This window comes from Lepeophtheirus salmonis, chromosome 6 (genome assembly GCF_016086655.4).
Source record: "Lepeophtheirus salmonis chromosome 6, UVic_Lsal_1.4, whole genome shotgun sequence".
NCBI lineage: Eukaryota > Metazoa > Arthropoda > Copepoda > Siphonostomatoida > Caligidae > Lepeophtheirus > Lepeophtheirus salmonis.
Window position 1 is genome coordinate 3,990,635 of NC_052136.2, and position 21,279 is coordinate 4,011,913.

The 21,279-nt window shown below is 31.3% G+C and overlaps 1 protein-coding gene across 1 annotated transcript in view; it reads left to right on the forward strand.

The window, feature by feature from the left end:
* The first annotated feature begins 8,568 nt into the window (after positions 1-8,568).
* LOC121119208 (uncharacterized) overlaps positions 8,569-21,279 on the forward strand; it is a 51,113-nt gene continuing 38,402 nt past the window's right edge. Inside the window, exon 1 of the mRNA XM_040713831.2 lies at positions 8,569-8,792. The gene's annotated coding sequence lies outside the window, so the exon portion shown is untranslated. The remainder of the gene's footprint in view (positions 8,793-21,279) is intronic.

Below are 21,279 nucleotides of genomic sequence, written 5' to 3' on the forward strand. Positions count from 1 at the left end.
TTTTCTGTGATGTATTTTATTAAACAAACGGTCAGTATAATAAGAGTCTGACCGATATAATGATGAGTCAATTGAATGGGCAGATTTTGGGCAGCTTTAGATTAATAGGTAATTAGCGATTATTATAGATATGTTATTTTTCTTCAAAATAAATTCCAATTTTTTAAATAAAAGGGATTTTCAACCATGAACTATTGACATTCCAAAGTTTCCTGTACGGTAGTTTCTAGAAATTCTCTCATTTTGTGTGAAAGACAATTGTTTTGTCAAATTTTAAATTAATTTGACAGAAAATGAAAATTTATTTCAAATTTTTCATTATTATTGGATCGTAATGAAAATTTTACTTTTTCTTAAAAAAAAGTCAAAAAAGTTAGTCAAAAAGGAAATTATGCACTCAAAATTCAAAAAAAAATCTCCGCAAAAGAATATTTTATCTAATAACACATGGGCTGAAAAGTCCGGGGCTTAAAAAAGAAAACTCGTTTTTTTAAATTATTATAATAATTTTTTCGTTTTATGGAGTGGAGTCCCCATAACACTATCCAAGCCATTGCTTAGCTTCTAAGCTATTTTTTCCCATTAACAAGCAGTATAAAATTAAAACACAAAATTGATTTGATCCATTGTTTTGGAAATAACAAAAGTAGAGTCCCACACTAATTACTCACAAAAAAAAGAATATATTGTCATGAAATTTTGACAGCTGTCTTTTGAAGATAAATGCTGACTTAAAATAAGGTAAATTCAAAAAAGTCATCATGTGTGAAGCCCTGGACTTTTCAGACTATGAGTTACACTTTATATTCCCGAATTCTTACACAAATGACATTGTTGTGTCGGTCTTTATTTAGGATTGAAGACTGCAGTATAGTTCGGTCCGATTCTATCCAGTCCAGTCCTGAAAAGAAGGATAAATTGATCCTTTGTCCTTCATTGAGGGTGTTTTACCTATTTTTTAATTATTCCGTTATATACCTAATGGGAAAAAATGATATAACTAAGTAAAAATATTAATATAAATATTGTATTATAAAGAAAAGAAGGATATTTTCGCAAGATAGGCGTATTTTCTTAATACATGTCTGATATATCTTATTTGGTTTAATAAACCATCGACATTTTTAGGTAGAAATGACCAGTCCTAGAATGGACTGTACTGAACTGAATAAATAAGGACCGAGACAACACCAGACTCATTATAATTTTTCGTTTTATTTTCTACTGCCTAGAGCTTATTATTAGAGATGCCATTTTTATAATTAAAAAGCTAAGTTTAGAAATTAGAGAAAGAAAAACGGTTGTTGCGTGCGCTCCTTCTTCTTTTTGTTAATAATTTAATTGGCGGTTGTGGTGTTAACGTCTCTCTTTGAAGTAAGCATTCCTGCCTATCCTGGGTGTCAATTATTTTAAAATGCATAGCAAAATAAATATATGATTATAATATTTTCCACGCAAGAGTGTTATTTTACAGGGGGAAAATTTGAAACTTCCACACTTGGAAATAAATAAGAAATTAGCCCGTTATTCTTTAATTATGTGTTAAATGCAAATCTTAATTTATCTTTTTCTGGTACATAGCCAATAGCCAATTGGTTTATTCTATCCTGCCTCCATTGGCCTCATGGATGGCGACAAGCCTCTTGCGAAAAAAGTTACACGAATTAAAAAGGATGTTTAAGTCTATAGTAGACCACTCCCTGTCGACAGAGGCCTTCATGGTTTCAACGTTTACGTGATGGATGCTACTGGTTGATGTGTGGTTAGAAAGAAAACTCGAGGGGATTGACATCCTGACTGTATGGTGGCCACAATCTCGTGTCCTAGAAAGTGAAGTTGACATAGGCCAGACTCATATTACTGAAAGACAGCAATCCCGTAGGATAAATTTGTCAGGATCCAGATGAGCAGGTTGGCCCTAGAAAAGTTAATGTACAAGGCTGTCAGGAGCCTGTTACACTCAGAGAAACAGGTTAGGGAGTCCGTGAGGGTATCGAAAATAATGTTGGTTTTTTTCGGAGCCCTCTTTTTCTCTATAGTGTTGCTGTGGTCTAGCCTCTTATTAACTTTGTAGATGGTCTTACGAGCCATTTCCGTCAGCCTGACCATATCTCTTTTACCTGTACGATGAAGGGTTGATGCCCTAATCCATGAATCTCGCTGAAATGATATTTCTCGTCTGATTTAAAAAAAAAAAAGCTGCAGGTACTTGAGATACATGGCAGCCTATATAGTTAGAGACACAACTTTTCAAATCAATATAATACAAGAGTGTAAATTTCAAATTTGTGTCCTGTAGATGTAGAAAGTTCTCCTCTTTATCGTAGTAATTCATTTTCTCCTCCCAAAATTATAAAACAGGCAGCTGATAGTAATAGGGATCTTAATTCAGTAATATCATTAGTCTCGCTCCTGTCTTCTCCTCGCGCTCATTTCTCCATAAAAAGACAACTTTCCTTCTTTCTATAATATTTTAAGAACTTTTTTCCGGGAGATATGGGATCTAGCTCAGAAATTTGAGTTTAAAGTAACGGACGGTCCAATATTTTTATGATGTAATGACGCTTCATGGTCCGTACTATGGTGCCATTATATATACGGGAATATCCAAGAACACTACGTAAAAACATAACTACATAACTTTTGTGCAGATTAATAGCAGCGTTAAGACTTGTCAACAGAAAGCAGAAAGAGATTTTCTCCATATTGAATGTGGATTGAGCGTCAGTTTCTATGAACAAATTATTCTTATCGACCCTTTGGGTGATTCGCAAATTGCTCATAAAATAGGGAAAATTCATTTGACATTACAATTAAAGAATGAGAAATTAACATATTTAGTTTGAAAGAGGCCATATCTGAGCGAATATAAGTATTTTAAATCAAATAAAGGTTCTAAGCTATAGTTACTAGTATCTTAACTCATCCCATAAATTTAAGTAATAAGCCTATAATTGACTCAAATATGTCTATGAAATATTGGGCTGTAATTATATTGTACATATGAAGCAAAAAAATAATATTAGGGTTTTCTCCTTTGATGATTTTTGTAAAAGATTGTTTTTATTTTGACAAACAACAGTTATTAGTAATTCTAACAGCCTAATCTTATTATGTAGTAGTGAAAGGTATCCTTATTTATAATATGACATAATTAAACCATTATATATATATATATACTTCTAGGAAAGCCATAAAATATCTGTCTATTGACAAATAGAAATGATTTCTTAATAGTGCATGTGCTTGTTCACTTTTATTCGTTTGTAAACACATCGCCAGTGAGTAGTGCCGCATTTCAGAAAAATGATAAACCTCCCTGAATAATAATTATGATTATCCGAGCAAAGAGTTCTAGCAAGAGAAAGACTTCAGAGAAAGTATAAACCTAAGATAAACCGGTTGACAAAAGTCCTTTCATTTTATTACTCATTATTTTTTGAAACTTTATAAAAGGGATTTTAGTAAGTGATAATTAAATTATAAGTATTCTATACTCAAAGTGGTTCTTCCAAAGATGAGTTGGACAACCCAAGAAGTTAATTTCAAAAATCTACTCTTTTCAACAAATAAGAAACATATGAAGTCCTTCTCGCTAGTAGTCTTTGTATCATAATTTGTATTTAAATCCATTAAAACTAATCCATCAATTAGTCAATGTTACTAGAACAAGGTTAGGCAACAAGAAAAGAGTTTCTAGATGTGTATGGATTGCTTCTCCTTATTTCGATGCTAATGTCAAATAAGTTCAGGTCTCGGAATCTGTTTCTTTAGTGAGCAAGGACTGACTCACCAAGATAACAAAGAGCAATCATCCTTTTGGATCAGGATTTTTCAAGATTATATGCATATAGTCCATTCATGAATTACTCATTCTCATGAAGTTGAGGAAAGGAACCAACATTTCTTCTCATGAAAGTCAAGATAGTTTTTATGGAGGAATGATTATTTTCTAGCTTCTTTAAATAAAGACAACAATAACAGTCAGCATCTATGAATAATTTATCTTCATACAAATTTTAGAAATCTAAATACTAGTATGTTTATCGGAGCCCTCTGATCTCTTATGCAATGGAAAGAAATTAGTATATTTAATATTTTGTAGTACATTTTCTAGCATTTTTGAATTAAATACTCAGGACCGCCGATACTTATCACTACTTCCACTTTCCTTTTTTTATGTTAATATTTAATACATACATGATGATATTCATATAGTCCTTTTCAATGTTGATTAAACTAAAACTAAGTCTACTATAATACCCAACTATAAAGTCAATAAAAATTTGCTGACAACAAATACATGGGTTAAAAAAAGGCAATTTAACTATTGGCAGGTTTTGTGAGGAGCCAGAAGAGGAGGACATTTATTTTTTTCAGGGGTGTGCTTTTTCACAAAATAGAGGAACGATAGTTAGAAAATATTTTGGGATCGGTGATTGGAGGATGTTTACTGGTCTTTGGAGTAAGCGAGGGCTTTAGTTTGTGTCTATAATTTATAGACTCTTATCAATCGACAATAAACCAAAAGCGCTAAATGGAAGTTTTATTGACTATGAATGGTCGATTTTAAGACTAAAACAAATTTTAACTATGTAAATAATTCTATATTGGATTTTTAAGAGTTATTCCTTTTAAATATTTATATTTTAATTATTTTAAAGGCATAGTCGTTTTTATAAAGGTGTATTTTGTTTATGTTACTAAAAAAGAAATGTCTATTATGAATAAGACCATCAATAAATATATTTTTTATAAAGGTCATCCTTGCCTTTTTTGAGCCTTTGATGAAAAGAATATAATTAGGGGTGATGCCCATTAGGAGTAGAGACTTTTTTAAAAGGACAGCAAATTTTGCAAATATTTAACTATTTTAAAAATGGTAATGATAAAAATCTCTTTAAAAAAACTCCATATTCTTAAATATCCAGAGGAAAATGTATAGCCCCCCCCCCTTCCAACAAAATTATTCTTTTATATACACAAAGCAGTGATTTCTAAAGGGAGCTAAAAAAAAAGGTTATTAAAAGTATTTTCTTTTTAAGGTCAAACAAGAATTTCATTTAAAGTTCATCAATTATGTCTTTTTCTATGTTAATCAAGGCTTTTTGAGCCTTTGGAGAAAAATAAACGTATATTAACAATATTGAAAGGATTAGTGGTTTTTGAAAGGAGTATTTTGAAATTATTACTAAAAAAAATCGTGAGCGGAAAACTACTCTCGAGAAAATAGCTATGGAGGAAAATTGCCAGTGGGAAAATTCCTCGTATTTTGTTCAAACTTCATGATGAACAATAACACATTATAAATTCGCTTAATATTATTTATGAAAAATAACTAAACTTATTTGTGTGTTCTATCCCTCAGGGGAGTACCTTCAAGTGTGAGTAATATTATTGCAATATATGGGAGATGGTAATAATAAATAGCTTAGGGCCTCTTAAAATAGGGTAATATCCTTCCTCGGATTGCCAGTGTCCCAGGGTAGTGATCGATTGTTAAAAACCACCGCCAAACCATCACATACATACAAGATATCCCTCTTATGTCAAAAAAAAGTTCCAAGTCGTCGGGATGCGTGAAATACTTGAGAGTACCCCTGGATCCTTAAAAGCAACCACCAAAGAATCAGAGAAATCCAAAGAACCCCTCTAATACCAAAGAAAAAAAAGTTTCAAGGATTTTGATTAGGCGTGAAAGCCTTGTTGGGGTTAAACCCCAAATGTCATGGGCCGAGTGAACAATGTGTCACGCTTTGCAATCTTATAGTCTATGTTAGCTCAAGCTATTTCTCCCCCGCCCCCCCCTTTCTTCTCCTTACCAAACCTCTCGATCCATTTCATAGAAGAATGGAGTACTCCCTCGGGGGATGGAACAAACAAATATGTTTTAGGTATTTGTCATAAATAATATCAAGCGAATTTATAATGTGTTGTTATTCATTATAAAGTTTGAACTAAATACGGGTAATTTTCAGGCGGGGAGTTTTCCTAGTTCCTAAAAATATGTATTTTCTAAAAAAAAAAAGGCATCAATAAATGTATTTTTCATAAATGTTCTCTGCCTCTTTTTTGAAGTATTTGCAAAAAGAATATACAATAGTGTTATGCCCATTATGACAGGGAATATTTTAAAAGGGCGACAAATTTTCCAAAATTCCTTTATTTAAAAAAGGTCATACAAAAATCAGAGGCCTAAATATTTGGGGAAAAATTGTTATCCCTCTCAAAAATAAATATCTCCTACGTCCATAGCAGTGATTCCGAAGGGGTGCTCAGCGAAGTTATGAAGGTGATAAAAAATATATTCTCTATTAATAGGTATTTTTATAGAAAAATATTTTTTCTAAATAATAGTCTCAAACATTCTGGGAAAATGTGTTACGCCCCCCCCCCCCTATAAAGTTCATCTTCTTTTCTTACACCCATAAAAGTGATTTCTAATGTCATGAAGAAAATATTTTTTTAAAGGTCATAAAAAAAAAGTACTATTCAAAAAAAGTTCATAATAAGTAATTTATTTAACCCTTTGTTAGATATCTGGGATTTTCTGCACCCCAATTTTGATAAATTATTTCAAATCTGTTTAAAATAGATTTTAATGTTGGAAAAGTATTAATATACTCCTGAAACATCTTTCAGAATAAATTCAACTTTATGTTAATGAAAAACTATATTTTATTCAAACTATTCATAATTTTTAATCTATGTTTGGGTAATTTGATGAATTTGTTCAATTTTAAGTCATTCTTTTGCTTTTTCAATTTATCTTCTTTTTTTTTTCTTTTAATTTTAGTTATACGCATTAATCTAATTGAAAGACCAGCTACTGTTCTATATATCATTCTCAATCTCACATTAAAGTTAATCAGTCAAATTTTAGTACCAAAAGTTCGTTACAAGTAGTTAATATATCATAGAAGTTTTTATCCAAAATGAAATTATAATATTTCAACTATAATAATCACAAACTATAGGTTATTTAAAATATCATAGACCGAAATATTTTGGAAAAATTTGATACCCTCTAAAAATTATTATCTCCTAAGTCCGTAGTAGTGATTCTCAACGGGAGCTACAAGAGGTTACATGGTCATCAATTATGTATTTTTTTAAAGGTTATCAAAAAACGTCTTTGTTAAGCCTTTGGAGAAAGAAAATACTTAATATTATTTTCAATAGGAGTGGATAATTTTTTAGAAATGCAGATTGTTTAGCAAAAATTCAACATTTAATTATATTTGGGGAGGGGGAACCTGATTTTTGATTTATTGAAAAAATATCCGAATATTAAACTTTTCGGAAAAACTTAGCTATCCATTAGAAATCCATAGCTATTCTCTTACAATTTCAAAAACCTATGGCTATTCTCAAAAAATCTCAAAAATCCATAGCTGTTCTAAAAATTGCAATTTTTGAAGAAAAAAAATCCCTTAGTATCAGAAATATTAATTTTTTTGAAAAAAAAATCCCTTAGTATCGGAAATATTAACTTTTTGGACAAAACAATTCAAAAATCCATAGCCATTCTAAAAAAAAAGTTCAAAAATTCATAGTTATTCTCAAAAAGTTTCAAAAATCTATAGCTATTCTAAAAAAATTTCAAAAATCCATAGCTATTCTCAAAAATTACAATTTTTGAAGAAAAAAAATCTACAGTTCTTCAGAAAAAATTAATTTTTTTGAAAAATAATTGCAAAAATTCATAGCTATTCTGAAAAAAGTTCAAAAGTCTACAGTTCTTCAGAAAAATTAATTTTTTTGGAAAATAATAGTAAAAATTCATAGCTATTCTGAAAAAAAGTTCAAAAATCTATAGTTATTTTCAAAAAAGTTCAAAAATCTATAGTTATTTTCAAAAATTTCAAAAATCCAAATCTATTTTTGAAAAAAAAAAAATCCATATTTCTTCACTAAAAATTAATTTTTGAGAAAGAATTTCAAAAATCCACAGCAATTCACAAGAACTTAAAAATATTAAATTTCACAAAGTCACTAATATTTTTTTTTTTTTTGATAAAAATTTATAATTGTAAATTCTTTTGAAAAAACAATCAAACATCGATAACCATTCTCTAAAAGTTTGATTTTTTGAAAAAATTATTTCAAATATTAAGTTTTTGGAAAATAATTTCAAAAGTCCACAGCTATTTAGAGAAATTTATTTTTTAGAAAAAAAAAAAAAAAATCCACAGCTATTCACTATTTGACGCCTATAGGGCTTTAATATTAACTTAAGTACCCTACATCTTTTCTCCAAAAGGCTCAAAAAAATATAAATGATGCATTTACTCAACTTTTTTTTCTTCTCTTCCACAGACTCCTTTTTGATGGTAGTGATGGTACTATAAATGGTTTGTGTAGAAATAGTGTGAGCACTGATTACATTCAATAAATATCACGCACACGCAAATAGAAGATACTACTACTAAATAAAAGCGCTCTCCAAGCAGCAGAAGAAATAGGTTCCAATGTGTCCTTCCTTGCGCTCTTATGTACTAAGCGCTTGCACGATGTTTATAAACTTTTTTCTTTACAGAGTATGTGAACTTTTTATCAAGCTCGATCATTAGTACGATTATCAAGCCGTGTGCGGAAGTAGTTGGACATTCATTTTTATAGAGTATTTTTTGTCAAACAAAATTGTCATTATACTTAAATATAAGAGTAATTTTTGTCGGTAGTGATATTTTTTAAAAAAAAAAAAAAAAAATATTAAGAAGATTAAAGTGTTACATATTATTATAAAGATTAGACAAAATAATTTAACAATATACCATTTCAATTTCAAGGTAAGGATCTATTTACATATATAATAATATAATTTTTGCATATCAGTTGCAATTTCTTTGTCAGTATTTAATTGCAATATCTGAATAATGACCAACTATTATTTTGATATGATTTATTAGAATTATAATGTCTTTATGAGTAATATAACTATTGTGGACATTTGATCATTATAATTATAAAGATATGGACCATTGATGAAATATTGAATTAGTGCACTCTCTTCATTACAAATCCACTCTAACTTCTTCATTTTTATTATGTAATTACGAGTAATGTAACTGTGAGCCTTTTTACTGTTATAATGTCCCACATATTGCTTTTAATTAATTAATAATTGTCATTGAATATGACAAAAATTACATCTCATGTATATCAAATATTCTTCATATTGATTTTTAGTTTGCAAATCTTCATTTTTATTATATAATTACTCTGTGCATTATAAATCCATTATTTGCCATGGAGTACTTATATACAATTAGCAATTTTTTATAATTTATAAAAGTCATAATTACATGAGTAATATATTGTCCATCCATGGAATATTCAATTGTTCCTTTTTTCTCATAAAAAGTTTTTACTGTGAGATTAAGCATCTCATTTTTTTGGTTGCAACGTATGTAAAAAATTCAAAAATAACAGCATTAATAATTATAGAAACCAGCAATGGACGATTCAATTAATGTAGTATCCTTTAATTACAAGTTCTACTCTAAATTCTTCATTAATTAATAATATTAAACTCATTTTTCGATTGCAACTTGAACAATTTTGTCTTTACAAGGTATAACCTCTTCAAAACATATATAAATAAATCTTTTAAAGGGGTACTCAATTGTACCTCTTAAATTTGTCCTTCTCTCTGCGGACGTCCATGCCATTAAATTTACTGATAACATGTAAATATGTACGAAAACGTTTTCTTTTAAAATTTTCATCTTAATTTTTGGTTGTCAACTTATTCCCTTTACCTTATATATACAACAGCTTTTACAAAACATAGATCAATAAATTTACACTCTATACTTTAACTCCAATCCCTCCTTAAAACTACCCCTATTCCCGTCCCTGCTGACGCCTTTTTTATTAAATTTATTGATTGTAATTACTAAAAACTCTTCATTTTAAATTCTTCATCAGAATTTTGTAGGTTTACAAATTATACAAAACCTATATCAATAAAATAAAAACACGTAAAAGTAGAGGTGGATTCGGGCAATGCCCATGCTCGGACGCCTGTCCTCCGAACTTCATTTTGACAAGCCCAAAAAGCCCGTGGCCCGATCCTTTCAGCTCAACATTTATTTATAATGTAAAATGATTACTTTACAACTCATCGATAACGTAATTTTCGATTTGACAACCCCCAAATGAAGAAATTTTTGTTCTGTACTAGAATATTTTTTCATGGGGAAGAAAAATTTTAATGAAAATTAGAGGTAAAATTTACTAAAATGTGGCTTTTATGTCCCTCACACAACCAAACTTATCCTTTTCCCTCTGGAGACGCCCCTCATGCCTTATCATGTAATTTATTGAGTAGTGAAACATCTTAATTTAAAATGTTTCATCTCAAATTTTGGTTTGCAACTGGTACGAAATATATATATATAAATAAGACGATTAAAAGTGGCGCTAATACCCCCAAAAACAACCCTAATCCCTTGCCCCTGCAGGGGACCCTGTCTTTAAATTTAGTGAGTTATATTCCTAATAAATCTTGATATAAAGTTATTCATCTCAATTTTTGGTTAGCAACTTGAACAGAGCATACATCAATAAAATCATTTAAAAGTGGATCGTATGCCCCTTTACAACAAGCCTTATGCCCTTTGGCCCTGTCATGTAATTTATTGAGTACAGAAACATCTTCATTTAATAGTCTTCATCTGAAATTATTCAGAACATATATAAAATAGGTAATTTAATGTGGCTTTAATAACCACCCTGATTAAATTGATTATTAATTTTATATTTTAAAATTATGCATCTCAATTTTTTTGTTTGGAACTGGTTGAAGTTGCTTATACAAGTTAGAACATGAATACGAGAATAATAACAATAATATTATTCTTTCAATGAGAGCTTCACCATAGTTGCTGTGAACGGCCTTGATAGGGCATGTATATATGCCGACCCGGTTATTATTATACAGCATTCACATTGTTGTGTGAATGTTATTTTATGTTGAAGGTGAAATATATGTTTGTATGGTTTTATGTAGTGCTTGCTTGTAATTATCAAGGAATTATTATAGATGTCCCAGACCTCTCTTTTTTAAGTGGCAGGAATTTCCATGTTCATTTTGTTACAAAAATGTTTTATATACATATTAAATGTGAATCTGCATCAAACTTTCACTCGGCCTAGAAGTGAAGTAAGGATAATGATGTAAATTGTAATTATTATTATTTAATAAATAGCATCGCATTCAGAGAGAGGTTGACTATGCATAGTAGTGTAGAGGTATTGCAAAAGTGCGTACGGAAATATGTTTTGTAAGAGCGAGTATTATTGCTCAAAGTAAATAATGTTAAGTACCTTCAAAATTTAATACTCATTTTGTATATATTTACATCTGTTCGTTTTTTATCAATTTAAATAATCTATTATGTGTTGTATTGGTCCGTATTTAGGACTGAAGACTGCAAGTACGTCCAGTTCAGTCTTGATCTAAAACTAGGATGAATGACTTCTAAGATCCGTAAAACTTCGAGTACCCGAACCCTGTTCAGATCCCACATCTTGTATAATACAAATTTCCCTATATTGTACTCGGTACTTCTGATACGGATTCAATGCTTTATTAAGCAATACTAAGTTTTTAATATACCCGATAATCCTTTGTATTTTTTTTAAGATCCCTAAAAGTTCGAAACCCCAAAGCCTGTTCGGATCATGGATCTTTTTGCATGATACAACCTTATCTATACCGTACCCGGGTACTTTGGATACGGGTCCAATGCCTGTTTTATCTTGATTAAGTAATACTATAAGCTTTTTAAGATCCAAAAAATCCCTTGGATCTTTTTTAAGATCCGTAAAGTTCGAGTACCCGAAACAAGTTCTGGTCTTGGATCTTTTCGGATAATACAAGGTTAATTACATTTTAGACGGTTCCAAATCCTGGGTTATCTTTAACAAGCAATACAACAAGCTTTATATTAATCCGAAAAATCCCTCAAATCTATTTATAGATCTGTAAAAGTGTGAGTACCTGCAGTTTGTTCGGATACCAGATAATACATATTTCCCTTCACCTTAGCCGAGTACTTCAGATCCGGATCCAAGACTTGTCCTATGTTTATGAAACAATACTATAAGCGTTTTAATATCCCAATATTCTTTCGGATCTTTTTTAAGATCCCTAAAAGTTCTAGTACCTAAAGTCTGTTTGGGTCTCGGATCTTTTTGGATAATACCAGTTTACTTATACTGTATCCAGATACTGTGAATAAGGATTTGTCCTATCTCTATTATCATAAGATTTTGGCCTGTTATATTTAGGGGAAAGGTTGAGAGATACGATGAAGGTAAGGAAGTGATATATTATATATTTTTAAATCTACTTATGGTAAGGTTTGTACAAGTTACTTCTACGTGTTATCTGTATAATTTGTGTTTGATTACAATTATAATACTACATACGCACGTATCCTTGAACTTCATTCAACCGACGAGATAACCTTCACACCTATGGTTTTTCCTCGACATTTAAAATAAAAAGAAGTATGTATACAAAAATATATGTACTGTTGCTGGTATCTAAAATGTATCTCTCTATGAGCCCTGATTGATTTATTTATTTAGTGAAGTACCATTATTCAATTTCCTTGTATCAAGGTAGAATCAACAACAAAAAATATCTATAAAAAAATAGTTCTGAGCAAGTAAACTCTGTATTTTGTATTGGCTTTACGAATTGAGTTAGGAAATAATAGTTAAATTGAATACTTATCGAAAAGGTGATGCATTAAGACTAAGTTTCATAGTGGTAATAGTTACTCCCAATATAAAAAAATTTAAGCATCGGAGGAAAAACAACGTAGTGACTATAATTTTTACTCTGCAAGAACATAGGGATTTCAAATTGGATAGTCTCAAATGTGACTAAAGTCCCAATTCTGGGGCCTTGAGTCTGCAAACAAGCAAAGAAGACTCAGCACCTTGTCATGCTTGAGACTGAAGTAGCTGAGTCAGAATTTCTATGAATTCATTAAGAAGGAAATATGGCCTCCAGTAGTCCGGATCTTAAGCGTTATTTTGTCTGAGTTTACGTTGAATCTATAACAAATAGAACATCTCATGCAATCAAGGACCCACTGATTACCTTCATCAATGAGACAGTGGCCAACGAACTACTTGCTCAACTATTTGATCTCCTGGAACGAGCTCTCATTTATGTACAATTAAAGCCAAGATCCACCATGGGATTGATCCTGGCAGTTGTCAGATTTTTTTCTTCTTTTCAAAAAATGGGCAGCTCTTCTTTAACATTTATATGTACAATTAAAGCCAATTTTGGGCCTTTTTTTCTTTTAGTTTTTGGGTGAAAAGTTGCGTGAGACAATAAACGTACCAATGTGAATTCCTTACAAAAATAGTTATAATTAACTGTTCAACAGCTTGCAGCTTAAGATCTATTTGTATGAATTTGGGCTTAAATAAGGCATTTTAATATAGTCACGTCAGCATTTTTAATGTCAGCCATCTATGAAATAGGGTTTTCTCACTAAAATAAAAAACTCCGCTACATTTGTTGTCAACTGTAGATGTTTCTCCTTCTTTTTCTCTTATCAGTGTTCTGAACAACGATGATTGTTTGAGATAGATTTAGTTTTTTGTTAAACTGTGAACAACCCTCAACGAGTATCGAGTAAATTCCATAGTTCCAAAGAATTGGTTAGCTCTTAACAACTAATTTTTGACATCTTTCCGGTTTCTTTTCGTAGAAAGGGCTGTGATATACAATAAACTATTGATGTCAGGCATTTTAGGGTCCTAAAACAACATTGTTTTATAACAATGAAACCTATTAAAATAGTGAACTATCGGATGTCGAAATGGGACCAAGAAATAAAAGACTTAAACCTTAGCGTTCCACCAGAGCTTAGTGGTATTATATATTTAGTGATGAAATTCGTACGTATTTTGGGCAACCCTGACAATTTGAAGAATGTTTTGGAGAAGTGCAGCTTAGCTGTCATGACGTTTCATTAGATCATCTACAATCAGGGAGGAGGGGGAGGGAGATATATATTCTACTCTGAGTCCAAGAAGGACTTACAATTATACCTCCGCAACAAATTTTCAAGGTTATAAAGCAGGAACATTTTCCCTTTCTGCATTCAAATAATACTGATTCTGCTTAAAGTTTGGGCTCGGTAAACCCTATCAAATTTAGATCACTAATAAATACCATTATTGCAATTCCTAACCATTTTTGAACTGATATAAAATGCATACCTACATACATTGAATGACAAGTCAAAAAATAGAATTATATTATTTACTTATGACGTCAATTAGAATATGAACATGATTAGTTTTTTTGAAACTAGCAAGTCAAGACGTGGTTAGTTACAATTTTAACTAATCTATTTGACATTGACCATAAAACCTTATACATTTAAATATGTTTACTTTACACGGCGTTGCTCTACTAATGAACACATTTACTCGTACTTTTTTGTATACGATTGATTTTTTTACTTCTCTTCTCCTCATTATTGTTGAACTCAAAATAGCTGTTGTTAAGCTGTTGATATTTCTTTAATATTAAATAAAGAATAAGGATTGAAAACAATGAGCTAACAACCGATTATATATTCTTTGATAATATATATCAAGAATATTTCAACAATTGGCGGTAAGAATTGACTAGCCATCAACTGATTTTGGGCCTTTTCTCCTCCCTTTTTTAAAGAAAGGTTGTGATATATTATAAAGATAAGACTGGGTTCCTCTTATCAGTGTACATAACGTTGATTGGTTGAAAATTAATTAGTTTTTGCTAATAATCTGTACACGATTCATTAGTAATATATGAGGAATACATATAAAAGTTAAGGAGCATTGACTCATTGATATAAAATGCACACTGTTTTATTTTTGTTATCAGCTGTCGATTTGTTTGCTTCTTTTCCTTCTTATTAGTGTTCAGAATTTTGATTGGTCGAATTTAAATTCGTTATTATTAAACAAATCTATGAACCAAAGGCTGAAACGAAGACAATGGTTATCAATATTTGTCCGAATATAGTTAGCTAGCGACAACTTTTTGGTCTGGTAAGGGCATTAAGTGTACTTGAATATTACTCTATAACTAACCAGACGATCTGCATGAATTCAACCTTTTAAGTTAATTAATAAGGTAAATTTTACAAATGGAAGATCAAATTGCATACGTTATGAAAGAAAACGATGAAGTAACGTTATCTGTCACAACATACAAAGCGACATTTTGTGAGGAAAAAAAAATAATAGAAATCTACTTGAGAAAACATGTACATTTCACCATTTTGCTTGTAGCTTTGTTAAGCATAGAAGAATTCTCAAGAATTATTGAAGAATCACTGCATAGTTTGTAAGAATAGACTAACTAACTACAAACTAATATTGGACCATTTCCCTGTTCTTGTTGGAGGAAAGGTTGTCAGATGCAATATAGCATAGGATATGACTATCGTAGGGACTGTTTAACGTCTGGCACAAATTTTCAGTATATGCTCAGCGCTGGTATCGTAGCAAAACTCAATTGGATTTTAAATGATAATTACGACGGAAAACATTATGAAATGTGAAAAATCTAAACTCAATGCAAAGTTTATTTACAAGAAAATGATAGAACAGAGCCATTTTAATTTTTCGGTAGAAATTTTAATTTTTCTTTGTGCTTACAAATTGAGATGAATTGCATCTTAATTAAAGCTATCTTGGGGCTCATAGTTGATATTTTTACTATAGGGTTGATTTTATCTAGTGGTAAAAATTTTATTTTTTCAATCTGGAATGACATTGGTTCAAAAATCACGGAGGAGGATAGCAAGACTTCTTATCTTTGAACAGAGCAAGATGAGACAGATGGAAAGAGCAAAGAAGATGCGAAATTTTCTCAAGGGCATCAAAAATTAGGAATTTTTTTTGTTTTTTTCGGATGAAAATTTTTTCCCCGTTGATGCCATGGTGAATAAGCAGAACAGCCACTACTACATCCCACCCCAACAATGTCTCAGCTTCAGTGAGACTTATCTTCAGAACAAAAAATCTATTGGTCAGAACAGGCAAAATCTGCCCTTCCATCTTTCTTTAGAGGAAGGAGCGGCTGGATACAGATGCTTACATCGAACTTCTGTATAAAAAAGTACTACCTTGGACCAGAGAAAAGTTCAGAGACAACTTTGTTTCCACTCAAGACGGAGCACCCTGTCATCGCACTGCAAATATCCAGGCCTTTCTAAGAGACAACTTTCCTGACTTTGGTGACCTCAACATGTAGCCGCCCTCCTCTCCAGACGCAAACCCTTGGACTACTCTACCTAGACGTATCTGGAGGGGAGGGTGCGTGCTACTCCTCACAAGAGTGCCCAGTCTCTAGAGAAGGGGTAGGCAACCTTTGAGACATAGAGGTGCCATCTTTAACATTTGTAATCAATGAGTGTGCCACTATCAACAATAACGGTAAAAAAAACATACACAAACTGCGGGAATATGTTCGAATTAGCGCGTGCCAGTCAATATTCCTCCATATGCCAGCAGTGATGAGCGTACCATAGGTTGCCGACCCCTGTTCTAGAGGCTTGTATCAAGAAGGAGTGGACTTAGCTTTAGTCTGACTACATAGTCAAGGTCTGCGAGGGATTTATGCCTCCTATGGAGGCAATTAATAGATCTGAAGACTCACATATTGAATAAAAGTTGTGCCGAGCACTATTTTCAGATTATTTTGTCAAATCAATCTCCTCACAATACCTATTGTTTAAATTTAATTCGTGAAAAATGGAAAAATATTAAGCTTGTACCATTAAAGATACATTAAATGGACAAACTTCAAATACATCTCTATTAAATTCCATCAAATGTCTTTAAGTAAACAAAAATAATAAAACAACATTGCATTGAAAACGACTTGATGTCAATAATAAACAGTGATATTTGAGTTTAATCAAGGAAATATGGACTGAAAATCCCTAGTATGAAATGTCTAAATTTGTACATATTTTTTTTATGATCGATTAAAAAAGATAAAAGATAAATAATTAGAGAAGAATATCTTATTATTTCCAATGTAATCTTTAATTAATTATCTACAATACAGCTCTATAAGAATGTAATAGCATATTTGTAATAGATATTAGGGTGTGATACAATAATAAAACTAGGCATTAGAAGCATACATTTTTAATAGACAGTAAAACAAGGGCGCTTCATGTATTTGCAAGGGGGGATTATATACAGGGTGACCCATAAGTTTTCGGACAACTTCAACAGCCAAGAAAGTAAACAATATTTATTTCTCGAAACATCTTTTGAAAGCGCGAAAATTTCTTTCAACATTTGCGAGCTCTCAGTCGATTGGGAACTGCTTTGCTTTACAGGCTGTACTGATGGTCTCCCCCTATAAGTTGTCCCATGCGGACACTACCTAGGCCTTCAAGTCGTAAACACTCTGGTAGGAGGTCTTACTAACATCAATCTCCAGAATGGACTATATGGAGAACTCCACTGGGGAATAAGGGGGTGAAATATCCTTGCTCCAAAAGTGCTTGAAAGTGGTTTGGCACCATTCTTTGATAGATACAATCAATATAAACACGTGTTAAATATCATCTTTTCTATGTTCATTCCCAAAGCTAACACTTTCATCCCATGGAATTATTCTAACTTTAAAGCACATTGTAACATAATTAATGCATCGTATAAAAATATATTCGTAATTATTTCTGGACTTGGCTCCTTCATTTATTGAGTGAGTTAATATAATATATTATGTTCTTATACATAGTTTAGTATTGATTTTTCTATTCCTTTCAAAAATAATGTTCTTTAATAATTAGAGAAACTCATGAGAAGGATATTTTGTACATATATATTATTTGTAAAGAATAGCTCTAAATAGATATTTCTCAGCTCTTTAAGGTCTTAAAAAATAAATAGACAAAGGCTCCTACTGTTAAATAACTTTTATGATTTTCATCTTTATATTTGGGTGTCTTCTCTCCTTTAGTTCATATTGTAATTATAACTCCCTTCCATTCCTCCTCCAACACGGCATTACCTCAATTAAATACCAATTTTAGAATGGTTTTTTTTTTCAGCAGTCGATTTCTTTGTATTTTTAGATACAAACAATACTACACCAAATTTCCCAGAGTTATTAATAATGATAGGACTCGTCTTGGACCCGAATCTACAGAAAGTAAACTTGTATTACCCGAACCAGATTCGGGTACGGATATTAAAAGTGTTTAAAATTTGAGATCCTGTCAAGATTTTGAGTGGATACGGGGTCCCCTAGTTATTATTTTTTTGTACAACAAATAGACTGTTTTATGTCAGCTGATGTGTGGCGCTAGTATCGTGGCAAAACTCAATAGTATTTCAAACGATAGTTATGACTGAAAACATTAGGAAATCTGATAAATCAAAGCTCAATGCAAACTTTATATCCCAAGGAAATGATAATACGGAGTAATTGAATTTTCCAAACGAATTTGACTTCCTTTTGGTGTTTAAAATCTAAGATACTGTCTGGTTTCTATTGGATAGAGGCGCCCTAATATGTATTCTTATACATAAAACAGCCTTACAGAGACTGTTTATGTCAGATGATGCGTGTTGCTACTATCGTAGAAAAACGTCATAGTATTTTAAACGATAGTTATTAGTGAAAACATTCTAAAATGTTGAAAATCTAAGCTCAAAGCAAAGTTTTATAACAACAACAAAAAATGATACAATGGAGTAATTTGAATTTTTGGATAAAAGTTCGCCTTCCTCTTGGTGTTTAAAATTTGAGATCCTGTCTGGTTTTGTCTGGATAGAGGGCGCACTAGTGGCTACAAGGGCGTCCGGAGGATTATTTATATAGATTTTTTTTTTTTTTTGGGGTTGCAATTTTTTTGCAAAAATCCAAATTCAAACTTTTACTTTGTTACATAATTTGGTCGAAAGACTATTTTTTTTTTTTTTTTTTTTAAGTATCCTTAAAAAATATTTTTTAACCACTATATTGCCGTAATTATTTTTTGGAATGATTCACAGCTTATAGGGATTATTTAACATCCCGCACGACTTGTCTGCAGATCCACGGCGAAATCAATAGGCAAAAAACTTAATAGGATTTTAAACAATAATTATAACATAAAACGTTATGAAATGTGAAAAATTTAAGCTGAAAGAAAAATTTATATCACAAGGAAATGATGCCAGGGGAGTAATTTGAATATTTGAGAGATATTCTGATTTCCTCTTAGTCAGGGACGTACGCAGGAGGTGGGCGTAGGGGATGTAGACCCCAACCCGAAATAAAGGAGTTTTGATTTTGCTAGAAAATTTCATATTTGGAATTTTTTTCCAAACATGTAATATTTCAATATAATTCAATTTTTTACCCAAAAAAAATAATTTTCTAACAATAGCTATAAATTTTTCAAATTATTCTACAAAAAATTTAATATTTGAATTTTTTTTGTAAATAACTGCGAATTTTTGAATTTTTTTTTCAAAAAATTCAAATTTTTAAAATAATTTTTTTAAAAAATTCAACTTTTTGTAGACAGCTTTTGATTTTTTTTTTCAAATTTAACAGACGAAGTTTTATTTTTCTGTTTATATTTCAAATTTAATTTTAATTTCCCAAGAAACCTTAATTTTTTTTAACAATTCAAAAGAATTCCAAAAACCAAGCCCCCCACCCCAAAAAAAATAATATATATATATATAATCCTGCAGATGCCCATGCTAGTGTTAGAAGTTTTAGATCCAGGATTGTTTTGATTGCATAAAGGGTGCCCTAGTGTCCTTTTTTGTGCATCGAACAGTCCCTATTAAAGAATGAAGAAGAGAGAGAACACGCGCCATGTGTTTCTCCTTTTCTAGTCTCCAAACATAGTTTTTGCTCGTCAAAATCCCTTTTCTCCTAATGTCTTCAGGATCTAGGACAACAAATAGATGATACATTCATTGATGTTAAACGAAAAGAAAATCAATTTATCATTCGCTAACGTCCATTTCAATTTTTGATTAATGATGTTGTCAGAAAAGACACATATATATAAATTGTACGTCATATATAGCTCTACGTACAATACATAATATGAATGCTTGTACCTATATACGTAATACAGTTTTGTGTCCTTATACATAGAGAAAAAAGATCAATCTAATGCTGTAATAAATGCCTTCAGGATAATCATTTATACACAAGAAAACCAATATTCGTATTTATACCAACTCATTCAGATATTTCTTTGAATTAATAAAGATAGAAATGTAATGATTACATAATGTGTATGATAATAGTCAATACATAATAAGGGATATAATTAGAATTGTTATAAAAAGTATGACCTGTATTTTTGTAAAATTAAAAGAAGTTTAAACAAGACATTGTAATCCTCATAACTGACCACTGATGCATAAATTATGGTCCTTCTGTTTCACAACCGATGTTTTTATTTTCTTCACTTCTAGCCCGGATTGAAGAATATAAAACAAAGAAAATCATGAATTATAGGTAGAACGTATGTATAATAGTAAGTTCTAGCCGAATACTTCCCACTTCAAAATTCAGGTATCTTGTCTCTTGGAAAAAGGTTATGTTGAACAGTTCAAAGTATCTTGTCTCTTGGAAAAAGGTTATGTTGAACAGTTCAAAGAACATAGTTAGTACCTAATTCAAAGACTTGGGCCTCACCTCCTATATCCAAGGTCAGGCTCACCTCCTCTAGGCATGTGCTGAACCAAGATTTTGAACAGTTTCTTTTGCCATTGAAGATGTGCCGAATTCCTCTTCTGATATTTTTCTCATTCGAAAGTCGAAGAGTGAGCAGGTCACCTCCGTCATAGTCCTTGGTGTCGTCTCAAGTAAGGGTGACTTCATCTCGCCCTTCTTTTCACAGCCAAAGCAAAGACTCACCATGAAGAACTAGTCCACGAACTGGAAAATATTTGACTGTTCAGCAGCTGCCTCTATTGCACCGAGGTTAAAACAGGTGGTCTCCACTCAGGTCATTGCTTTGACTTAAACGAACCTGGATTGCCTTTGTACGTCAGATACAAAATCAAGTGTTTGGTGTCAGCTCACAGCGTTCGAACCGAATAAAATGTTAATTATATACTTATATTGTTTTAATAAAGACCGTAAACCATACCATGTTACTATCCCCATTGATTTTGATGAAGTCCGACTTTGTTTGAATCTATCTTTTGGAGCGTGTATGTAAAATGAAGCTAGCTGTATTTGACCTAACATTATATATTTGC